The 19,722-nt window shown below is 47.0% G+C and overlaps 10 non-coding genes across 10 annotated transcripts; all 10 read right to left on the reverse strand.

Annotated features, from left to right (window-relative positions):
• Positions 1–515: 515 nt before the first annotated feature.
• On the reverse strand, positions 516–586 carry trnag-gcc. The gene has a single exon. It is a non-coding gene; the product is annotated as a tRNA-Gly (tRNA).
• Positions 587–1,893: 1,307 nt separating this feature from the next.
• On the reverse strand, positions 1,894–1,964 carry trnag-gcc. Its single transcript has one exon. It is a non-coding gene; the product is annotated as a tRNA-Gly (tRNA).
• A 1,306-nt stretch (positions 1,965–3,270) lies between these two features.
• trnag-gcc lies at positions 3,271–3,341 on the reverse strand. The gene has a single exon. It is a non-coding gene; the product is annotated as a tRNA-Gly (tRNA).
• Positions 3,342–5,362: 2,021 nt separating this feature from the next.
• Positions 5,363–5,433, reverse strand: trnag-gcc. Its single transcript has one exon. It is a non-coding gene; the product is annotated as a tRNA-Gly (tRNA).
• Positions 5,434–7,452: 2,019 nt separating this feature from the next.
• trnag-gcc lies at positions 7,453–7,523 on the reverse strand. The gene has a single exon. It is a non-coding gene; the product is annotated as a tRNA-Gly (tRNA).
• Positions 7,524–8,831: 1,308 nt separating this feature from the next.
• Positions 8,832–8,902, reverse strand: trnag-gcc. Its single transcript has one exon. It is a non-coding gene; the product is annotated as a tRNA-Gly (tRNA).
• A 1,308-nt stretch (positions 8,903–10,210) lies between these two features.
• Positions 10,211–10,281, reverse strand: trnag-gcc. Its single transcript has one exon. It is a non-coding gene; the product is annotated as a tRNA-Gly (tRNA).
• Positions 10,282–11,589: 1,308 nt separating this feature from the next.
• Positions 11,590–11,660, reverse strand: trnag-gcc. Its single transcript has one exon. It is a non-coding gene; the product is annotated as a tRNA-Gly (tRNA).
• Positions 11,661–13,678: 2,018 nt separating this feature from the next.
• trnag-gcc lies at positions 13,679–13,749 on the reverse strand. Its single transcript has one exon. It is a non-coding gene; the product is annotated as a tRNA-Gly (tRNA).
• A 2,963-nt stretch (positions 13,750–16,712) lies between these two features.
• trnag-gcc lies at positions 16,713–16,783 on the reverse strand. The gene has a single exon. It is a non-coding gene; the product is annotated as a tRNA-Gly (tRNA).
• Positions 16,784–19,722: the final 2,939 nt, after the last annotated feature.

A 19,722-nucleotide genomic window follows, 5' to 3' on the forward strand; every position in this document is an offset into this window, starting at 1 on the left:
ACCTGGCCAGTTTCATGTCCTCATACCTTAAAAGCCCTGAAAACATATTTTCTCAGTCACCTTGAGAGTTGTCGCTATCCATGCTGTCTCAACAAGCCTTGAGGAAATTTGGTACAGAAATTCGTTTTCCGCAGAAGATGAATCCTGCTGACTTTAGTGGTCCCTTGACTTTTCCTCTTGGCCCACGATGAGGTCAAACCAATGTCTCATTTTGGGCAAGATTGAAATTTTGGCTCAGAAAGTTACGTAACCATCTGAAACAAGTCAGAGCGGCACAGAACAAACTAAGGCGCTGCTTTCAACTTGCAGTCTCCCGTTGGGGCGTTGGTGGGAATCCCACTTCTGATAAAATCGATTTCGGCTGGACCCGCACCTTGTTCTTGTAACGATGCTTGCAGTTAAGCAAGGAATTTGTGATCGGTTGTTGATGTATCACGTTGTACAAGCTTGCCGTTAGGGTTTCCTTCACAGCTGAGTGGTTTCGGCTGGTACGCGACAAGGTTAAAACTTGTCACTGCATTGGCCGGGAATCGAACCCGGGCCTCCCGCGTGGCAGGCGAGAATTCTACCACTGAACCACCAATGCTCGATGAAGCTGCCCCGTAGGAGCTGACGCGTCCACTTTCTGGTGGAATTTTCAGCTGGCCTCCGTGGCGGCTAGAATTCTACCACTGGACCACCGCCGCTTAGTGAACAAGTCAGATTTGGACTGACACGCTTTCGGGGTGAAGACACACCTGGTATTTGGCCAGTTTCCAGTCCACATACTTCAAACAGTAAAAGCCCTCAAAACGCACGCGGCCACTTTCTGGTGGAATTTTCAGCTGGCCTGAATTCTACCACTGAATTCTCTCAGTCGTCTTGACCAAATTGTGTACAGACGTTCACATTCCCCAGAGGAGACATCATACTGACTACGGTGATTCCCTGACTTTTCCCCTAGCCCCACAATGAACTGTGACTGATATTTTCTCTAGCGCCACCATGAGATTGATTTTTGTGATTTTGGGTGAAATCACTCACCGTCATGAAATTTGGCGTACACATTCACTTTCCCCTCAGGATAAACTGTAATTTCCAGTGCCTAATGAACAAGTCGGGTGTGACCGGAAAGCCGTCAAATTGTGTGCAGACGTTCATGGTCCCCAGAGGAGACGTTATACTGACTATGGTGTTTCTCTAACTTTTCCCCTAGCCCCACAATGAATCGTTACTGGTATTTTCTCTGGCGCCCCCATGAGATTGATTTTTGTGATTTTGAGTGAAATGTCTCAACAACTACTGGATGTATTGTCATGAAGTTTGGCGCACACATTCATTTCCCTTCAGGATAAACTGTAATTTCCAATGCCTAATGAATAAGTCAGGATGAAGACACACCTGGCCAGTTTCATGTCCTCATACCTTAAAAGCCCTGAAAACATATTTTCTCAGTCACCTTGAGAGTTGTCGCTATCCATGCTGTCTCAACAAGCCTTGAGGAAATTTGGTACAGAAATTCGTTTTCCGCAGAAGATGAATCCTGCTGACTTTAGTGGTCCCTTGACTTTTCCTCTTGGCCCACGATGAGGTCAAACCAATGTCTCATTTTGGGCAAGATTGAAATTTTGGCTCAGAAAGTTACGTAACCATCTGAAACAAGTCAGAGCGGCACAGAACAAACTAAGGCGCTGCTTTCAACTTGCAGTCTCCCGTTGGGGCGTTGGTGGGAATCCCACTTCTGATAAAATCGATTTCGGCTGGACCCGCACCTTGTTCTTGTAACGATGCTTGCAGTTAAGCAAGGAATTTGTGATCGGTTGTTGATGTATCACGTTGTACAAGCTTGCCGTTAGGGTTTCCTTCACAGCTGAGTGGTTTCGGCTGGTACGCGACAAGGTTAAAACTTGTCACTGCATTGGCCGGGAATCGAACCCGGGCCTCCCGCGTGGCAGGCGAGAATTCTACCACTGAACCACCAATGCTCGATGAAGCTGCCCCGTAGGAGCTGACGCGTCCACTTTCTGGTGGAATTTTCAGCTGGCCTCCGTGGCGGCTAGAATTCTACCACTGGACCACCGCCGCTTAGTGAACAAGTCAGATTTGGACTGACACGCTTTCGGGGTGAAGACACACCTGGTATTTGGCCAGTTTCCAGTCCACATACTTCAAACAGTAAAAGCCCTCAAAACGCACGCGGCCACTTTCTGGTGGAATTTTCAGCTGGCCTGAATTCTACCACTGAATTCTCTCAGTCGTCTTGACCAAATTGTGTACAGACGTTCACATTCCCCAGAGGAGACATCATACTGACTACGGTGATTCCCTGACTTTTCCCCTAGCCCCACAATGAACTGTGACTGATATTTTCTCTAGCGCCACCATGAGATTGATTTTTGTGATTTTGGGTGAAATCACTCACCGTCATGAAATTTGGCGTACACATTCACTTTCCCCTCAGGATAAACTGTAATTTCCAGTGCCTAATGAACAAGTCGGGTGTGACCGGAAAGCCGTCAAATTGTGTGCAGACGTTCATGGTCCCCAGAGGAGACGTTATACTGACTATGGTGTTTCTCTAACTTTTCCCCTAGCCCCACAATGAATCGTTACTGGTATTTTCTCTGGCGCCCCATGAGATTGATTTTTGTGATTTTGAGTGAAATGTCTCAACAACTACTGGATGTATTGTCATGAAGTTTGGCGCACACATTCAGTTTCCCTTCAGGATAAACTGTATTTCCAATGCCTAATGAATAAGTCAGGATGAAGACACACCTGGCCAGTTTCATGTCCTCATACCTTAAAAGCCCTGAAAACATATTTTCTCAGTCACCTTGAGAGTTGTCGCTATCCATGCTGTCTCAACAAGCCTTGAGGAAATTTGGTACAGAAATTCGTTTTCCGCAGAAGATGAATCCTGCTGACTTTAGTGGTCCCTTGACTTTTCCTCTTGGCCCACGATGAGGTCAAACCAATGTCTCATTTTGGGCAAGATTGAAATTTTGGCTCAGAAAGTTACGTAACCATCTGAAACAAGTCAGAGCGGCACAGAACAAACTAAGGCGCTGCTTTCAACTTGCAGTCTCCCGTTGGGGCGTTGGTGGGAATCCCACTTCTGATAAAATCGATTTCGGCTGGACCCGCACCTTGTTCTTGTAACGATGCTTGCAGTTAAGCAAGGAATTTGTGATCGGTTGTTGATGTATCACGTTGTACAAGCTTGCCGTTAGGGTTTCCTTCACAGCTGAGTGGTTTCGGCTGGTACGCGACAAGGTTAAAACTTGTCACTGCATTGGCCGGGAATCGAACCCGGGCCTCCCGCGTGGCAGGCGAGAATTCTACCACTGAACCACCAATGCTCGATGAAGCTGCCCCGTAGGAGCTGACGCGTCCACTTTCTGGTGGAATTTTCAGCTGGCCTCCGTGGCGGCTAGAATTCTACCACTGGACCACCGCCGCTTAGTGAACAAGTCAGATTTGGACTGACACGCTTTCGGGGTGAAGACACACCTGGTATTTGGCCAGTTTCCAGTCCACATACTTCAAACAGTAAAAGCCCTCAAAACGCACGCGGCCACTTTCTGGTGGAATTTTCAGCTGGCCTGAATTCTACCACTGAATTCTCTCAGTCGTCTTGACCAAATTGTGTACAGACGTTCACATTCCCCAGAGGAGACATCATACTGACTACGGTGATTCCCTGACTTTTCCCCTAGCCCCACAATGAACTGTGACTGATATTTTCTCTAGCGCCACCATGAGATTGATTTTTGTGATTTTGGGTGAAATCACTCACCGTCATGAAATTTGGCGTACACATTCACTTTCCCCTCAGGATAAACTGTAATTTCCAGTGCCTAATGAACAAGTCGGGTGTGACCGGAAAGCCGTCAAATTGTGTGCAGACGTTCATGGTCCCCAGAGGAGACGTTATACTGACTATGGTGTTTCTCTAACTTTTCCCCTAGCCCCACAATGAATCGTTACTGGTATTTTCTCTGGCGCCCCCATGAGATTGATTTTTGTGATTTTGAGTGAAATGTCTCAACAACTACTGGATGTATTGTCATGAAGTTTGGCGCACACATTCAGTTTCCCTTCAGGATAAACTGTAATTTCCAATGCCTAATGAATAAGTCAGGATGAAGACACACCTGGCCAGTTTCATGTCCTCATACCTTAAAAGCCCTGAAAACATATTTTCTCAGTCACCTTGAGAGTTGTCGCTATCCATGCTGTCTCAACAAGCCTTGAGGAAATTTGGTACAGAAATTCGTTTTCCGCAGAAGATGAATCCTGCTGACTTTAGTGGTCCCTTGACTTTTCCTCTTGGCCCACGATGAGGTCAAACCAATGTCTCATTTTGGGCAAGATTGAAATTTTGGCTCAGAAAGTTACGTAACCATCTGAAACAAGTCAGAGCGGCACAGAACAAACTAAGGCGCTGCTTTCAACTTGCAGTCTCCCGTTGGGGCGTTGGTGGGAATCCCACTTCTGATAAAATCGATTTCGGCTGGACCCGCACCTTGTTCTTGTAACGATGCTTGCAGTTAAGCAAGGAATTTGTGATCGGTTGTTGATGTATCACGTTGTACAAGCTTGCCGTTAGGGTTTCCTTCACAGCTGAGTGGTTTCGGCTGGTACGCGACAAGGTTAAAACTTGTCACTGCATACTTCAGACAGTAAAAGCCCTCAAAACGCACGCGGCCACTTTCTGGTGGAATTTTCAGCTGGCCTGAATTCTACCACTGAATTCTCTCAGTCGTCTTGACCAAATTGTGTACAGACGTTCACATTCCCCAGAGGAGACATCATACTGACTACGGTGATTCCCTGACTTTTCCCCTAGCCCCACAATGAACTGTGACTGATATTTTCTCTAGCGCCACCATGAGATTGATTTTTGTGATTTTGAGTGAAATCACTCACCGTCATGAAATTTGGCGTACACATTCACTTTCCCCTCAGGATAAACTGTAATTTCCAGTGCCTAATGAACAAGTCGGGTGTGACCGGAAAGCCGTCAAATTGTGTGCAGACGTTCATGGTCCCCAGAGGAGACGTTATACTGACTATGGTGTTTCTCTAACTTTTCCCCTAGCCCCACAATGAATCGTTACTGGTATTTTCTCTGGCGCCCCCATGAGATTGATTTTTGTGATTTCAACTTGCAGTCTCCCGTTGGGGCGTTGGTGGGAATCCCACTTCTGATAAAATCGATTTCGGCTGGACCCGCACCTTGTTCTTGTAACGATGCTTGCAGTTAAGCAAGGAATTTGTGATCGGTTGTTGATGTATCACGTTGTACAAGCTTGCCGTTAGGGTTTCCTTCACAGCTGAGTGGTTTCGGCTGGTACGCGACAAGGTTAAAACTTGTCACTGCATTGGCCGGGAATCGAACCCGGGCCTCCCGCGTGGCAGGCGAGAATTCTACCACTGAACCACCAATGCTCGATGAAGCTGCCCCGTAGGAGCTGACGCGTCCACTTTCTGGTGGAATTTTCAGCTGGCCTCCGTGGCGGCTAGAATTCTACCACAGGACCACCGCCGCTTAGTGAACAAGTCAGATTTGGACTGACACGCTTTCGGGGTGAAGACACACCTGGTATTTGGCCAGTTTCCAGTCCACATACTTCAAACAGTAAAAGCCCTCAAAACGCACGCGGCCACTTTCTGGTGGAATTTTCAGCTGGCCTGAATTCTACCACTGAATTCTCTCAGTCGTCTTGACCAAATTGTGTACAGACGTTCACATTCCCCAGAGGAGACATCATACTGACTACGGTGATTCCCTGACTTTTCCCCTAGCCCCACAATGAACTGTGACTGATATTTTCTCTAGCGCCACCATGAGATTGATTTTTGTGATTTTGAGTGAAATCACTCACCGTCATGAAATTTGGCGTACACATTCACTTTCCCCTCAGGATAAACTGTAATTTCCAGTGCCTAATGAACAAGTCGGGTGTGACCGGAAAGCCGTCAAATTGTGTGCAGACGTTCATGGTCCCCAGAGGAGACGTTATACTGACTATGGTGTTTCTCTAACTTTTCCCCTAGCCCCACAATGAATCGTTACTGGTATTTTCTCTGGCGCCCCCATGAGATTGATTTTTGTGATTTTGAGTGAAATGTCTCAACAACTACTGGATGTATTGTCATGAAGTTTGGCGCACACATTCAGTTTCCCTTCAGGATAAACTGTAATTTCCAATGCCTAATGAATAAGTCAGGATGAAGACACACCTGGCCAGTTTCATGTCCTCATACCTTAAAAGCCCTGAAAACATATTTTCTCAGTCACCTTGAGAGTTGTCGCTATCCATGCTGTCTCAACAAGCCTTGAGGAAATTTGGTACAGAAATTCGTTTTCCGCAGAAGATGAATCCTGCTGACTTTAGTGGTCCCTTGACTTTTCCTCTTGGCCCACGATGAGGTCAAACCAATGTCTCATTTTGGGCAAGATTGAAATTTTGGCTCAGAAAGTTACGTAACCATCTGAAACAAGTCAGAGCGGCACAGAACAAACTAAGGCGCTGCTTTCAACTTGCAGTCTCCCGTTGGGGCGTTGGTGGGAATCCCACTTCTGATAAAATCGATTTCGGCTGGACCCGCACCTTGTTCTTGTAACGATGCTTGCAGTTAAGCAAGGAATTTGTGATCGGTTGTTGATGTATCACGTTGTACAAGCTTGCCGTTAGGGTTTCCTTCACAGCTGAGTGGTTTCGGCTGGTACGCGACAAGGTTAAAACTTGTCACTGCATACTTCAGACAGTAAAAGCCCTCAAAACGCACGCGGCCACTTTCTGGTGGAATTTTCAGCTGGCCTGAATTCTACCACTGAATTCTCTCAGTCGTCTTGACCAAATTGTGTACAGACGTTCACATTCCCCAGAGGAGACATCATACTGACTACGGTGATTCCCTGACTTTTCCCTAGCCCCACAATGAACTGTGACTGATATTTTCTCTAGCGCCACCATGAGATTGATTTTTGTGATTTTGAGTGAAATCACTCACCGTCATGAAATTTGGCGTACACATTCACTTTCCCCTCAGGATAAACTGTAATTTCCAGTGCCTAATGAACAAGTCGGGTGTGACCGGAAAGCCGTCAAATTGTGTGCAGACGTTCATGGTCCCCAGAGGAGACGTTATACTGACTATGGTGTTTCTCTAACTTTTCCCCTAGCCCCACAATGAATCGTTACTGGTATTTCTCTGGCGCCCCCATGAGATTGATTTTTGTGATTTCAACTTGCAGTCTCCCGTTGGGGCGTTGGTGGGAATCCCACTTCTGATAAAATCGATTTCGGCTGGACCCGCACCTTGTTCTTGTAACGATGCTTGCAGTTAAGCAAGGAATTTGTGATCGGTTGTTGATGTATCACGTTGTACAAGCTTGCCGTTAGGGTTTCCTTCACAGCTGAGTGGTTTCGGCTGGTACGCGACAAGGTTAAAACTTGTCACTGCATTGGCCGGGAATCGAACCCGGGCCTCCCGCGTGGCAGGCGAGAATTCTACCACTGAACCACCAATGCTCGATGAAGCTGCCCCGTAGGAGCTGACGCGTCCACTTTCTGGTGGAATTTTCAGCTGGCCTCCGTGGCGGCTAGAATTCTACCACTGGACCACCGCCGCTTAGTGAACAAGTCAGATTTGGACTGACACGCTTTCGGGGTGAAGACACACCTGGTATTTGGCCAGTTTCCAGTCCACATACTTCAAACAGTAAAAGCCCTCAAAACGCACGCGGCCACTTTCTGGTGGAATTTTCAGCTGGCCTGAATTCTACCACTGAATTCTCTCAGTCGTCTTGACCAAATTGTGTACAGACGTTCACATTCCCCAGAGGAGACATCATACTGACTACGGTGATTCCCTGACTTTTCCCCTAGCCCCACAATGAACTGTGACTGATATTTTCTCTAGCGCCACCATGAGATTGATTTTTGTGATTTTGGGTGAAATCACTCACCGTCATGAAATTTGGCGTACACATTCACTTTCCCCTCAGGATAAACTGTAATTTCCAGTGCCTAATGAACAAGTCGGGTGTGACCGGAAAGCCGTCAAATTGTGTGCAGACGTTCATGGTCCCCAGAGGAGACGTTATACTGACTATGGTGTTTCTCTAACTTTTCCCCTAGCCCCACAATGAATCGTTACTGGTATTTTCTCTGGCGCCCCCATGAGATTGATTTTTGTGATTTTGAGTGAAATGTCTCAACAACTACTGGATGTATTGTCATGAAGTTTGGCGCACACATTCAGTTTCCCTTCAGGATAAACTGTAATTTCCAATGCCTAATGAATAAGTCAGGATGAAGACACACCTGGCCAGTTTCATGTCCTCATACCTTAAAAGCCCTGAAAACATATTTTCTCAGTCACCTTGAGAGTTGTCGCTATCCATGCTGTCTCAACAAGCCTTGAGGAAATTTGGTACAGAAATTCGTTTTCCGCAGAAGATGAATCCTGCTGACTTTAGTGGTCCCTTGACTTTTCCTCTTGGCCCACGATGAGGTCAAACCAATGTCTCATTTTGGGCAAGATTGAAATTTTGGCTCAGAAAGTTACGTAACCATCTGAAACAAGTCAGAGCGGCACAGAACAAACTAAGGCGCTGCTTTCAACTTGCAGTCTCCCGTTGGGGCGTTGGTGGGAATCCCACTTCTGATAAAATCGATTTCGGCTGGACCCGCACCTTGTTCTTGTAACGATGCTTGCAGTTAAGCAAGGAATTTGTGATCGGTTGTTGATGTATCACGTTGTACAAGCTTGCCGTTAGGGTTTCCTTCACAGCTGAGTGGTTTCGGCTGGTACGCGACAAGGTTAAAACTTGTCACTGCATTGGCCGGGAATCGAACCCGGGCCTCCCGCGTGGCAGGCGAGAATTCTACCACTGAACCACCAATGCTCGATGAAGCTGCCCCGTAGGAGCTGACGCGTCCACTTTCTGGTGGAATTTTCAGCTGGCCTCCGTGGCGGCTAGAATTCTACCACTGGACCACCGCCGCTTAGTGAACAAGTCAGATTTGGACTGACACGCTTTCGGGGTGAAGACACACCTGGTATTTGGCCAGTTTCCAGTCCACATACTTCAAACAGTAAAAGCCCTCAAAACGCACGCGGCCACTTTCTGGTGGAATTTTCAGCTGGCCTGAATTCTACCACTGAATTCTCTCAGTCGTCTTGACCAAATTGTGTACAGACGTTCACATTCCCCAGAGGAGACATCATACTGACTACGGTGATTCCCTGACTTTTCCCCTAGCCCCACAATGAACTGTGACTGATATTTTCTCTAGCGCCACCATGAGATTGATTTTTGTGATTTTGGGTGAAATCACTCACCGTCATGAAATTTGGCGTACACATTCACTTTCCCCTCAGGATAAACTGTAATTTCCAGTGCCTAATGAACAAGTCGGGTGTGACCGGAAAGCCGTCAAATTGTGTGCAGACGTTCATGGTCCCCAGAGGAGACGTTATACTGACTATGGTGTTTCTCTAACTTTTCCCCTAGCCCCACAATGAATCGTTACTGGTATTTTCTCTGGCGCCCCCATGAGATTGATTTTTGTGATTTTGAGTGAAATGTCTCAACAACTACTGGATGTATTGTCATGAAGTTTGGCGCACACATTCAGTTTCCCTTCAGGATAAACTGTAATTTCCAATGCCTAATGAATAAGTCAGGATGAAGACACACCTGGCCAGTTTCATGTCCTCATACCTTAAAAGCCCTGAAAACATATTTTCTCAGTCACCTTGAGAGTTGTCGCTATCCATGCTGTCTCAACAAGCCTTGAGGAAATTTGGTACAGAAATTCGTTTTCCGCAGAAGATGAATCCTGCTGACTTTAGTGGTCCCTTGACTTTTCCTCTTGGCCCACGATGAGGTCAAACCAATGTCTCATTTTGGGCAAGATTGAAATTTTGGCTCAGAAAGTTACGTAACCATCTGAAACAAGTCAGAGCGGCACAGAACAAACTAAGGCGCTGCTTTCAACTTGCAGTCTCCCGTTGGGGCGTTGGTGGGAATCCCACTTCTGATAAAATCGATTTCGGCTGGACCCGCACCTTGTTCTTGTAACGATGCTTGCAGTTAAGCAAGGAATTTGTGATCGGTTGTTGATGTATCACGTTGTACAAGCTTGCCGTTAGGGTTTCCTTCACAGCTGAGTGGTTTCGGCTGGTACGCGACAAGGTTAAAACTTGTCACTGCATTGGCCGGGAATCGAACCCGGGCCTCCCGCGTGGCAGGCGAGAATTCTACCACTGAACCACCAATGCTCGATGAAGCTGCCCCGTAGGAGCTGACGCGTCCACTTTCTGGTGGAATTTTCAGCTGGCCTCCGTGGCGGCTAGAATTCTACCACTGGACCACCGCCGCTTAGTGAACAAGTCAGATTTGGACTGACACGCTTTCGGGGTGAAGACACACCTGGTATTTGGCCAGTTTCCAGTCCACATACTTCAAACAGTAAAAGCCCTCAAAACGCACGCGGCCACTTTCTGGTGGAATTTTCAGCTGGCCTGAATTCTACCACTGAATTCTCTCAGTCGTCTTGACCAAATTGTGTACAGACGTTCACATTCCCCAGAGGAGACATCATACTGACTACGGTGATTCCCTGACTTTTCCCCTAGCCCCACAATGAACTGTGACTGATATTTTCTCTAGCGCCACCATGAGATTGATTTTTGTGATTTTGGGTGAAATCACTCACCGTCATGAAATTTGGCGTACACATTCACTTTCCCCTCAGGATAAACTGTAATTTCCAGTGCCTAATGAACAAGTCGGGTGTGACCGGAAAGCCGTCAAATTGTGTGCAGACGTTCATGGTCCCCAGAGGAGACGTTATACTGACTATGGTGTTTCTCTAACTTTTCCCCTAGCCCCACAATGAATCGTTACTGGTATTTTCTCTGGCGCCCCCATGAGATTGATTTTTGTGATTTTGAGTGAAATGTCTCAACAACTACTGGATGTATTGTCATGAAGTTTGGCGCACACATTCAGTTTCCCTTCAGGATAAACTGTAATTTCCAATGCCTAATGAATAAGTCAGGATGAAGACACACCTGGCCAGTTTCATGTCCTCATACCTTAAAAGCCCTGAAAACATATTTTCTCAGTCACCTTGAGAGTTGTCGCTATCCATGCTGTCTCAACAAGCCTTGAGGAAATTTGGTACAGAAATTCGTTTTCCGCAGAAGATGAATCCTGCTGACTTTAGTGGTCCCTTGACTTTTCCTCTTGGCCCACGATGAGGTCAAACCAATGTCTCATTTTGGGCAAGATTGAAATTTTGGCTCAGAAAGTTACGTAACCATCTGAAACAAGTCAGAGCGGCACAGAACAAACTAAGGCGCTGCTTTCAACTTGCAGTCTCCCGTTGGGGCGTTGGTGGGAATCCCACTTCTGATAAAATCGATTTCGGCTGGACCCGCACCTTGTTCTTGTAACGATGCTTGCAGTTAAGCAAGGAATTTGTGATCGGTTGTTGATGTATCACGTTGTACAAGCTTGCCGTTAGGGTTTCCTTCACAGCTGAGTGGTTTCGGCTGGTACGCGACAAGGTTAAAACTTGTCACTGCATTGGCCGGGAATCGAACCCGGGCCTCCCGCGTGGCAGGCGAGAATTCTACCACTGAACCACCAATGCTCGATGAAGCTGCCCCGTAGGAGCTGACGCGTCCACTTTCTGGTGGAATTTTCAGCTGGCCTCCGTGGCGGCTAGAATTCTACCACTGGACCACCGCCGCTTAGTGAACAAGTCAGATTTGGACTGACACGCTTTCGGGGTGAAGACACACCTGGTATTTGGCCAGTTTCCAGTCCACATACTTCAAACAGTAAAAGCCCTCAAAACGCACGCGGCCACTTTCTGGTGGAATTTTCAGCTGGCCTGAATTCTACCACTGAATTCTCTCAGTCGTCTTGACCAAATTGTGTACAGACGTTCACATTCCCCAGAGGAGACATCATACTGACTACGGTGATTCCCTGACTTTTCCCCTAGCCCCACAATGAACTGTGACTGATATTTTCTCTAGCGCCACCATGAGATTGATTTTTGTGATTTTGGGTGAAATCACTCACCGTCATGAAATTTGGCGTACACATTCACTTTCCCCTCAGGATAAACTGTAATTTCCAGTGCCTAATGAACAAGTCGGGTGTGACCGGAAAGCCGTCAAATTGTGTGCAGACGTTCATGGTCCCCAGAGGAGACGTTATACTGACTATGGTGTTTCTCTAACTTTTCCCCTAGCCCCACAATGAATCGTTACTGGTATTTTCTCTGGCGCCCCCATGAGATTGATTTTTGTGATTTTGAGTGAAATGTCTCAACAACTACTGGATGTATTGTCATGAAGTTTGGCGCACACATTCAGTTTCCCTTCAGGATAAACTGTAATTTCCAATGCCTAATGAATAAGTCAGGATGAAGACACACCTGGCCAGTTTCATGTCCTCATACCTTAAAAGCCCTGAAAACATATTTTCTCAGTCACCTTGAGAGTTGTCGCTATCCATGCTGTCTCAACAAGCCTTGAGGAAATTTGGTACAGAAATTCGTTTTCCGCAGAAGATGAATCCTGCTGACTTTAGTGGTCCCTTGACTTTTCCTCTTGGCCCACGATGAGGTCAAACCAATGTCTCATTTTGGGCAAGATTGAAATTTTGGCTCAGAAAGTTACGTAACCATCTGAAACAAGTCAGAGCGGCACAGAACAAACTAAGGCGCTGCTTTCAACTTGCAGTCTCCCGTTGGGGCGTTGGTGGGAATCCCACTTCTGATAAAATCGATTTCGGCTGGACCCGCACCTTGTTCTTGTAACGATGCTTGCAGTTAAGCAAGGAATTTGTGATCGGTTGTTGATGTATCACGTTGTACAAGCTTGCCGTTAGGGTTTCCTTCACAGCTGAGTGGTTTCGGCTGGTACGCGACAAGGTTAAAACTTGTCACTGCATACTTCAGACAGTAAAGCCTCAAAACGCACGCGGCCACTTTCTGGTGGAATTTTCAGCTGGCCTGAATTCTACCACTGAATTCTCTCAGTCGTCTTGACCAAATTGTGTACAGACGTTCACATTCCCCAGAGGAGACATCATACTGACTACGGTGATTCCTGACTTTTCCCCTAGCCCCACAATGAACTGTGACTGATATTTTCTCTAGCGCCACCATGAGATTGATTTTTGTGATTTTGAGTGAAATCACTCACCGTCATGAAATTTGGCGTACACATTCACTTTCCCCTCAGGATAAACTGTAATTTCCAGTGCCTAATGAACAAGTCGGGTGTGACCGGAAAGCCGTCAAATTGTGTGCAGACGTTCATGGTCCCCAGAGGAGACGTTATACTGACTATGGTGTTTCTCTAACTTTTCCCCTAGCCCCACAATGAATCGTTACTGGTATTTTCTCTGGCGCCCCCATGAGATTGATTTTTGTGATTTCAACTTGCAGTCTCCCGTTGGGGCGTTGGTGGGAATCCCACTTCTGATAAAATCGATTTCGGCTGGACCCGCACCTTGTTCTTGTAACGATGCTTGCAGTTAAGCAAGGAATTTGTGATCGGTTGTTGATGTATCACGTTGTACAAGCTTGCCGTTAGGGTTTCCTTCACAGCTGAGTGGTTTCGGCTGGTACGCGACAAGGTTAAAACTTGTCACTGCATTGGCCGGGAATCGAACCCGGGCCTCCCGCGTGGCAGGCGAGAATTCTACCACTGAACCACCAATGCTCGATGAAGCTGCCCCGTAGGAGCTGACGCGTCCACTTTCTGGTGGAATTTTCAGCTGGCCTCCGTGGCGGCTAGAATTCTACCACAGGACCACCGCCGCTTAGTGAACAAGTCAGATTTGGACTGACACGCTTTCGGGGTGAAGACACACCTGGTATTGGCCAGTTTCCAGTCCACATACTTCAAACAGTAAAAGCCCTCAAAACGCACGCGGCCACTTTCTGGTGGAATTTTCAGCTGGCCTGAATTCTACCACTGAATTCTCTCAGTCGTCTTGACCAAATTGTGTACAGACGTTCACATTCCCCAGAGGAGACATCATACTGACTACGGTGATTCCCTGACTTTCCCCTAGCCCCACAATGAACTGTGACTGATATTTTCTCTAGCGCCACCATGAGATTGATTTTTGTGATTTTGAGTGAAATCACTCACCGTCATGAAATTTGGCGTACACATTCACTTTCCCCTCAGGATAAACTGTAATTTCCAGTGCCTAATGAACAAGTCGGGTGTGACCGGAAAGCCGTCAAATTGTGTGCAGACGTTCATGGTCCCCAGAGGAGACGTTATACTGACTATGGTGTTTCTCTAACTTTTCCCCTAGCCCCACAATGAATCGTTACTGGTATTTTCTCTGGCGCCCCCATGAGATTGATTTTTGTGATTTCAACTTGCAGTCTCCCGTTGGGGCGTTGGTGGGAATCCCACTTCTGATAAAATCGATTTCGGCTGGACCCGCACCTTGTTCTTGTAACGATGCTTGCAGTTAAGCAAGGAATTTGTGATCGGTTGTTGATGTATCACGTTGTACAAGCTTGCCGTTAGGGTTTCCTTCACAGCTGAGTGGTTTCGGCTGGTACGCGACAAGGTTAAAACTTGTCACTGCATACTTCAGACAGTAAAAGCCCTCAAAACGCACGCGGCCACTTTCTGGTGGAATTTCAGCTGGCCTGAATTCTACCACTGAATTCTCTCAGTCGTCTGACCAAATTGTGTACAGACGTTCACATTCCCCAGAGGAGACATCATACTGACTACGGTGATTCCCTGACTTTTCCCTAGCCCCACAATGAACTGTGACTGATATTTCTCTAGCGCCACCATGAGATTGATTTTTGTGATTTTGAGTGAAATCACTCACCGTCATGAAATTTGGCGTACACATTCACTTTCCCCTCAGGATAAACTGTAATTTCCAGTGCCTAATGAACAAGTCGGGTGTGACCGGAAAGCCGTCAAATTGTGTGCAGACGTTCATGGTCCCCAGAGGAGACGTTATACTGACTATGGTGTTCTCTAACTTTTCCCTAGCCCCACAATGAATCGTTACTGGTATTTTCTCTGGCGCCCCCATGAGATTGATTTTTGTGATTTCAACTTGCAGTCTCCCGTTGGGGCGTTGGTGGGAATCCCACTTCTGATAAAATCGATTTCGGCTGGACCCGCACCTTGTTCTTGTAACGATGCTTGCAGTTAAGCAAGGAATTTGTGATCGGTTGTTGATGTATCACGTTGTACAAGCTTGCCGTTAGGGTTTCCTTCACAGCTGAGTGGTTCGGCTGGTACGCGACAAGGTTAAAACTTGTCACTGCATTGGCCGGAATCGAACCCGGGCCTCCCGCGTGGCAGGCGAGAATTCTACACTGAACCACCAATGCTCGATGAAGCTGCCCCGTAGGAGCTGACGCGTCCACTTTCTGGTGGAATTTTCAGCTGGCCTCCGTGGCGGCTAGAATTCTACCACAGGACCACCGCCGCTTAGTGAACAAGTCAGATTTGGACTGACACGCTTTCGGGGTGAAGACACACTGGTATTTGGCCAGTTTCCAGTCCACATACTTCAAACAGTAAAAGCCCTCAAAACGCACGCGGCCACTTTCTGGTGGAATTTTCAGCTGGCCTGAATTCTACCACTGAATTCTCTCAGTCGTCTTGACCAAATTGTGTACAGACGTTCACATTCCCAGAGGAGACATCATACTGACTACGGTGATTCCCTGACTTTTCCCCTAGCCCCACAATGAACTGTGACTGATATTTTCTCTAGCGCCACCATGAGATTGATTTTTGTGATTTTGGGTGAAATCACTCACCGTCATGAAATTTGGCGTACACATTCACTTTCCCCTCAGGATAAACTGTAATTTCCAGTGCCTAATGAACAAGTCGGGTGTGACCGGAAAGCCGTCAAATTGTGTGCAGACGTTCATGGTCCCCAGAGGAGACGTTATACTGACTATGGTGTTTCTCTAACTTTTCCCCTAGCCCCACAATGAATCGTTACTGGTATTTTCTCTGGCGCCCCATGAGATTGATTTTTGTGATTTTGAGTGAAATGTCTCAACAACTACTGGATGTATTGTCATGAAGTTTGGCGCACACATTCAGTTTCCCTTCAGGATAAACTGTAATTTCCAATGCCTAATGAATAAGTCAGGATGAAGACACACTGGCCAGTTTCATGTCCTCATACCTTAAAAGCCCTGAAAACATATTTTCTCAGTCACCTTGAGAGTTGTCGCTATCCATGCTGTCTCAACAAGCCTTGAGGAAATTTGGTACAGAAATTCGTTTTCCGCAGAAGATGAATCCTGCTGACTTTAGTGGTCCCTTGACTTTTCCTCTTGGCCCACGATGAGGTCAAACCAATGTCTCATTTTGGGCAAGATTGAAATTTGGCTCAGAAAGTTACGTAACCATCTGAAACAGTCAGAGCGGCACAGAACAAACTAAGGCGCTGCTTTCAACTTGCAGTCTCCCGTTGGGGCGTTGGTGGGAATCCCACTTCTGATAAAATCGATTTCGGCTGGACCCGCACCTTGTTCTTGTAACGATGCTTGCAGTTAAGCAAGGAATTTGTGATCGGTTGTTGATGTATCACGTTGTACAAGCTTGCCGTTAGGGTTTCCTTCACAGCTGAGTGGTTTCGGCTGGTACGCGACAAGGTTAAAACTTGTCACTGCATTGGCCGGGAATCGAACCCGGGCCTCCCGCGTGGCAGGCGAGAATTCTACCACTGAACCACCAATGCGCGATGAAGCTGCCCCGTAGGAGCTGACGCGTCCACTTTCTGGTGGAATTTTCAGCTGGCCTCCGTGGCGGCTAGAATTCTACCACTGGACCACCGCCGCTTAGTGAACAAGTCAGATTTGGACTGACACGCTTTCGGGGTGAAGACACACCTGGTATTTGGCCAGTTTCCAGTCCACATACTTCAAACAGTAAAAGCCCTCAAAACGCACGCGGCCACTTTCTGGTGGAATTTTCAGCTGGCCTGAATTCTACCACTGAATTCTCTCAGTCGTCTGACCAAATTGTGTACAGACGTTCACATTCCCCAGAGGAGACATCATACTGACTACGGTGATTCCCTGACTTTCCCCTAGCCCCACAATGAACTGTGACTGATATTTCTCTAGCGCCACCATGAGATTGATTTTTGTGATTTTGGTGAAATCACTCACCGTCATGAAATTTGGCGTACACATTCACTTTCCCCTCAGGATAAACTGTAATTTCCAGTGCCTAATGAACAAGTCGGGTGTGACCGGAAAGCCGTCAAATTGTGTGCAGACGTTCATGGTCCCCAGAGGAGACGTTATACTGACTATGGTGTTTCTCTAACTTTTCCCTAGCCCCACAATGAATCGTTACTGGTATTCTCTGGCGCCCCCATGAGATTGATTTTTGTGATTTTGAGTGAAATGTCTCAACAACTACGGATGTATTGTCATGAAGTTTGGCGCACACATTCAGTTTCCCTTCAGGATAAACTGTAATTTCCAATGCTAATGAATAAGTCAGGATGAAGACACACGTGGCCAGTTTCATGTCCTCATACCTTAAAAGCCCTGAAAACATATTTTCTCAGTCACTTGAGAGTTGTCGCTATCCATGCTGTCTCAACAAGCCTTGAGGAAATTTGGTACAGAAATTCGTTTCCGCAGAAGATGAATCCTGCGACTTTAGTGGTCCCTGACTTTTCCTCTTGGCCCACGATGAGGTCAAACCAATGTCTCATTTTGGGCAAGATTGAAATTTTGGCTCAGAAAGTTACGTAACCATCTGAAACAAGTCAGAGCGGCACAGAACAAAACTAAGGCGATGCTTTCAACTTGCAGTCTCCGTTGGGGCGTTGGTGGGAACCCACTCTGATAAAATCGATTCGGCTGGACCCGCACTTGTTCTTGTAACGATGCTTGCAGTTAAGCAAGGAATTTGTGATCGGTTGTTGATGTATCACGTTGTACAAGCTTGCGTTAGGGTTTCCTTCACAGCTGAGTGGTTTCGGCTGGTACGCGACAAGGTTAAAACTGCACTGCATTGGCGTGGCCGGAATCGAACCCGGGCCTCCCGCGTGGCAGGGAGAATTCTACCACTGAACCACCAATGCGCGATGAAGCTGCCCCGTAGGAGCTGACGCGTCCACTTTCTGGTGGAATTTTCAGCTGGCCTCCGTGGCGGCTAGAATTCTACCACTGGACCACCGCGCTTAGTGAACAAGTCAGATTTGGACTGACCGCTTTCGGGGTGAAGACACACCTGGTATTTGGCCAGTTTCCAGTCCACATATTCAAACAGTAAAAGCCCTCAAAACGCACGCGGCCACTTTCTGGTGGAATTTCAGCTGGCCTGAATTCTACCACTGAATTCTATCAGTCGTCTGACCAAATGTGTACAGACGTTCACATTCCCCAGAGGAGACATCATACTGACTACGGGTGATCCCTGACTTTTCCCCTAGCCCCACAATGAACTGTGACTGATATTTTCTCTAGCGCCCATGAGATTGATTTTTGTGATTGGGTGAAATCACTCACGTCATGAAATTTGGCGTACACATTCACTTTCCCCTCAGAGAAAACTGTAATTTCCAGTGCCTAATGACAAGTAGGGTGTGAACGGAAAGCCGTCAAATTGGTGCAGACGTTCATGGTCCCAGAGGAGACGTTATACTGACTATGGTGTTTCTCTAACTTTTCCCTAGCCCACAATGAATCGTTACTGGTATTTTCTCTGGCGCCCCCATGAGATGATTTTTGTGATTTGAGTGAAATGTTCAACAACTACTGGATGTATGTCATGAAGTTTGGCGCACACATTCAGTTTCCCTTCAGGATAAACTGTAATTTCCAATGCCTAATGAATAAGTCAGGATGAAGACACACCTGGCCAGTTTCATGTCCTCATACCTTAAAAGCCTGAAAAACATATTTCTCAGTCACCTTGAGGTTGTCGCTATCCATGCTGTCAACAAGCCTGAGGAAATTTGGTACAGAAATCGTTTTCCGCAGAAGATGAATCCTGCTGACTTTAGTGGTCCCTTGACTTTTCCTCTTGGCCCACGATGAGTCAAACCAATGTCTATTTGGGCAAGATTGAAATTTTGGCTCAGAAAGTACGTAAATCTGAAACAAGTCAGAGCGGCACAGAACAAAAATAAGGCGCTGCTTCAACTTGCAGTCTCCCGTGGGGCGTTGGGGGAATCCCACTTCTGATAAAATCGATTTCGGCTGGACCCGCACCTTGTTCTTGTAACGATGCTTGCAGTTAAGCAAGGAATTGTGATCGGTTGTTGATGTATCACGTTGTACAAGCTTGCTTAGGGTTTCTTCACAGCTGAGTGGTTTCGGCTGGTACGCGACAAGGTAAAAACTTGTCACTGCATGGCCGGAATCGAACCGGGCCTCCCGCGTGGCAGGCGAGAATTCTACCACTGAAACCAATGCGATGAAGCTGCCCCGTAGGAGCTGACGCGTCCACTTTCTGGTGGAATTTTCAGCTGGCCTCCGTGGCGGCTAGAATTCTACCACTGGACCACCGCCGCTTAGTGAACAAGTCAGATTTGGACGACACGCTTTCGGGGTGAAGACACACCTGGTATTGGCAGTTTCCAGTCCACATACTTCAAACAGTAAAAGCTCAAAACGCACGCGGCCACTTTCTGGTGGAATTTTCAGCTGGCCTGAA

This window comes from Micropterus salmoides, unplaced genomic scaffold (assembly GCF_014851395.1).
Source record: "Micropterus salmoides isolate LMB-PRFRI ecotype aquatic unplaced genomic scaffold, ASM1485139v1 Ms_hic_scaffold_1477, whole genome shotgun sequence".
In the NCBI taxonomy this organism is placed as follows: Eukaryota; Metazoa; Chordata; class Actinopteri; order Centrarchiformes; family Centrarchidae; genus Micropterus; species Micropterus salmoides.